The sequence below is a fragment of the Sorghum bicolor genome, unplaced genomic scaffold, assembly GCF_000003195.3.
Source record: "Sorghum bicolor cultivar BTx623 unplaced genomic scaffold, Sorghum_bicolor_NCBIv3 super_46, whole genome shotgun sequence".
Taxonomy (NCBI): Eukaryota; Viridiplantae; Streptophyta; class Magnoliopsida; order Poales; family Poaceae; genus Sorghum; species Sorghum bicolor.
Genome location: NW_018396421.1, coordinates 200,558 through 205,466, shown reverse-complemented (window position 1 = coordinate 205,466; position 4,909 = coordinate 200,558).

Sequence of the window (4,909 nt, the reverse complement as noted above, 5' to 3'; positions counted from 1 at the left end):
AAAAGAAAAGAAAGGGCCGGACCTCTTTCAAGACGGGCAGCGTCCGGGTGTATACAAAGGCCGGGTAGATCTTTCACTTACCATAGGCTTAGAAATTGTTGTGGACGTTTCCGATGGTACTCCTAGGTGAAGAGGCTCAGGTGAAAGCCCAGTTCGGTCTGTTTGGAGATAGTGCTAATCTTGATGAAAGATAGGTGTACGGTTTGCATGGAACGTAACATGTTCTCATAAATCAATTTGGACGCACCCGATAGAACTCCTAGATCATGTGTGTCCTTTGGAATCTCGCTTCAATCTGTTTGGAGACAGTGTTAGTTTAGGTGCAAGATTGGTGCATGGTTTGCGCATAATGCACCATAGGCTCAGAAACCATTATGGAAGCACCTGATGATAATCCTAGGTGAAGAGGCTCATGTGGAAGGTCGGTTCGATCTATTTGGAGATAGTGCTAATCTTGATGCAAGATAGGTGCACGGTTTGCATGGAACATACCATATGCTAAGAAATCCTTTTGGACGCACCCCAATAGAACTCCTAGATGACATGTGTCATATAGAATCTCGATTAGGTCTGTTTGGAGACCGAGGTAGTTTTGGTGCAAGATAGGTACACAGTTTGCGCCTAATGCATCATAGGCAAAGAAACAATTTTGGGTGCACTCGATGATACTCCTGGGTAAAGGGGCTCAAGTGGAAGCTCAGTTTGCTTTGTTTGGAGATAGTCCTAATCTAGATGCAAGATAGGTGCACGAATTGTATCGAACGTACCATATGCTTTGAAATATATTTGGAAGCACCCAATAGAACTCCTAGATGACGTGTGTCATATAGAATCTCACTTCGGTCTCTTTCGAGATAGTGTTAGTTCCGGTGCAAGGTAGGTACACGGTTTCAACCTAATGCACCATAGGCTAAGAAACTATTTTGGACGCACGCGATGGTACTCGGTGAAGAGGCTCATGTGGAATCTTGGTTCTGTCTGTTTGGAGATAGTTCTAATCTTGAAGCAAGATAGGTGCACAGTTTGCATGGAACATACCATATGCTCAGAAATCAATTTGGACACACGCGATGGAACTGTAGATGCACCCGAAGGAACTACTAGATGAAGTGTATCATATGGACTCTCGCTTCGGTCCAGTTGGAGATAGTATTAGTTTCGGTGCAAGATAGTTGCATGGTTTGTGCCCAGTGCACCATAGGCTCAGAAATTGTTGTGGAAGTTCCCGATGGTACTCCTAGGTGAAGAGGCTCAAGTGAAAGGCCAGTTCGTTCTGTTTGGAGATAGTGCTAATCTTGATGAAAGATATGTGTACGGTTTGCATGGAACATACCATGTGCTCATAAATCAAATTGGACGCACCCAATAGAACTCCTAGATCATGTGTGTCATTTGGAATCTCGCTTCAATCTGTTTGGAGACAGTGTTAGTTTAGGTGCAAGATTGGTGCATGGTTTGCGCATACCATATGCTAAGAAATCCTTTTGGACGCACCCCAATAGAACTCCTAGATGACATGTGTCATATAGAATCTCGCTTAGGTCTGTTTGGAGACAGAGGTAGTTTTGGTGCAAGATAGGTACACAATTTGCGCCTAAAGCATCATAGGCTAAGAAACCATTTTGGATGCACTCGATGATACTCCTGGGTAAAGGGGCTCAAGTGGAAGCTCAGTTTGCTTTGTTTGGAGATAGTGCTAATCTTGATACAAGATAGGTGCACGAATTGCATCGAACGTACCATATGCCTAGAAATATATTTGGAAGCACCCAATAGAACTCCTAGATGATGCGTGTCATATAGAATCTCACTTCGGTCTCTTTGGAGATAGTGTTAGTTTCGGTGCAAGATAGGTACACGGTTTGTGCCAAATGCACCATAGACTAAGAAACTATTTTGGATGGACGCGTTGGTACTCCTTGGTGAAGAGGCTCATGTGGAACCTTGGTTCTGTCTGTTTGGAGATAGTTCTAATCTTGATGCAAGATAGGTGCACGGTTTGCATGGAACATACCATATGCTCAGAAATCAATTCGGACACACCCAATGGAACAGTAGATGCACCCGATGGAACTACTAGATGAAGTTTATCATATGGAATCTCACTTCGGTCCTGTTGGAGATAGTATTAGTTTCGGTGCAAGATAGTTGCATGGTTTGTGCCCAGTGCACCATAGGCTCAGAAATTGTTGTGGAAGTTCCCGATGGTACTCCTAGGTGAAGAGGCTCAAGTGAAAGCCCGGTTCGGTCTGTTTGGAGATAGTGCTAATCTTGATGAAAGATAGGTGTACGGTTTGCATGGAACGTACCGTATTCTCATAAATCAATTTGGACGCACCCGATAGAACTCCTAGATCATGTGTGTCATTTGGAATCTCGCTTCAATCTGTTTGGAGACATTGTTAGTTTAGGTGCAAGATTGGTGCATGGTTTGCGCATAATGCACCATAGGCTCAGAAACCATTATGGAAGCACCTGATGATAATCCTAGGTGAAGAGGCTCAAGTGGATGGTCGGTTCGATCTGTTTGGAGATAGTGCTAATCTTGATGCAAGATAGGTGCACGGTTTGCATGGAACATAAGATATGCTAAGAAATCCTTTTGGACGCACCCCAATAGAACTCCTAGTTGACATGTATCATATAGAATCTCGCTTAGGTCTGTCTGGAGACAGAGGTAGTTTTGGTGCAAGATAGGTACACATTTGCGCCTAATGCATCATAGGCTAAGAAACTATTTTGGATGCACTCGATGATACTCCTGGGTAAAGGGCCTCAACTGGAAGCTCAGTTTGCTTTGTTTGGAGATAGTGCTAATCTAGATGCAAGATAGGTGCACGAATTGCATCGAACGTACCATATGCTTAGAAATATATTTGGAAGCACCCAATAGAACTCCTAGATGACGTGTGTCATATAGAATCTCACTTCGGTCTCTTTCGAGATAGTGTTAGTTTTGGTTCAAGATAGGTACACGGTTTGTGCCTAATGCACCATAGGCTAAGAAACTATTTTGGACGCACGCGATGGTACTCCTTGGTGAAGAGGCTCTTTTGGAGTCTTGGTTCTGTCTGTTTGGAGATAGTTCTAATCTTGATGCAAGATAGGTGCACGGTTTGCATGGAACATACCATATGCTTAGAAATCAATTTGGAGACACCCGATGGAACTGTAGATGCACCCGATGGAACTACTAGATGAAGTGTATCATATGGAATCTCGCTTCAGTCTAGTTAGAGATAGTATTTAGTTTCGGTGCAAAATAGTTGCATGGTTTGTGCCCAATGCACCATAGGCTCAGAAATCGTTGTGGAAGTTCCCGATGGTACTCCTAGGTGAAGAGGCTCAAGCGAAAGCTCGGTTCGGTCTGTTTGGAGATAGTGCTAATCTTGATGAAAGATAGGTGTACGGTTTGCATGGAACGTACCGTATTCTCAGAAATCAATTTGGACGCACCCGATAGAACTCCTAGATCATGTGTGTCATATGGTCGCTTCAATCTGTTTGTAGACAGTTTAGGTGCAAGATTGGTGCATGGTTTGCGCATAATGCACCATAGGCTTGGAAACCTTTATGGAAGCACCCGATAGTACTCCTAGGTGAAGAGGCTCAAGTGGAAGGTCGGTTTGATCTGTTTGGAGACAGTGCTAATCTTGATGCAAGATAGGTGCACGGTTTGCATGGAACATACCATATGCTAAGAAATCCATTTGGACGCACCCAATAGAACTCCTAGATGACATGTGTCATATAGAATCTCGCTTAGATCTGTTTGGAGACAGAGTTAGTTTTGGTGTAAGATAGGTACACAGTTTGCGCCTAATGCATCATAGGCTAAGAAACCATTATGGATGCACCCGATGATACTCCTGGGTAAAGGGGCTCAAGTGGAAGCTTAGTTTGCTTTGTTTGGAGATAGTGCTAATCTAGATGCAACATAGGTGCACGAATTGCATCGAACGTACCATATGCTTAGAAATATATTTGGAAGCACCCAATAGAACACCTAGATGACGTGTGTTATATAGAATCTCACTTAGGTCTCTTTCGGGATAGTGTTAGTTTCGGTGCAAGATAGGTACACGGTTTGTGCCTAATGCACCATAGGCTAAGAAACTATTTTGTACGCACGCGATGGTACTCCTTGGTGAAGAGGCTCATGTGGAATCTTGGTTGTGTCTGTTTGGAGATAGTTCTAATCTTGATGCAAGATAGGTGCACGGTTTGCATGGAACATACCATATGCTCAGAAATCAAGTTGGACACACCCGATGGAACTGTAGATGCACCCGATGGAACTACTAGATGAAGTTTATCATATGGAATCTCGCTTCAGTCCAGTTAGAGATAGTATTTAGTTTCGGTGCAAGATAGTTGCATGGTTTGTGCCCAGTGCACCATAGGCTCAGAAATCGTTGTGGAAGTTCCCGATGGTACTCCTAGGTGAAGAGGCCCAAGTGAAAGCCTGGTTCGGTCTGTTTGGAGATAGTGCTAATCTTGATGAAAGATAGGTGTACGGTTTGCATAGAACGTACCATATTCTCATAAATCATTTTGGACGCACCCGATAGAACTCCTAGATCATGTGTGTCATTTGGAATCTCGCTTCAATCTGTTTGGGGACATTGTTAGTTTAGGTGGAAGATTGGTGCATCGTTTGCGCATAATGCACCATAGGCTCAGAAACCATTATGGAAGCACCCGATGATAATCCTAGGTGAAGAGGCTCAAATGGAAGGTTGGTTCGATCTATTTGGAGATAGTGCTTATCTTGATGCAAGATAGGTGCACGGTTTGCATGGAACATACCATATGCTAAGAAATCCATTTGGACGCATCCAATGGAACTCCTAGATGACATGTGTCATATAGAATCTCGCTTAGATCTGTTTGGAGACAGAGTTAGTTT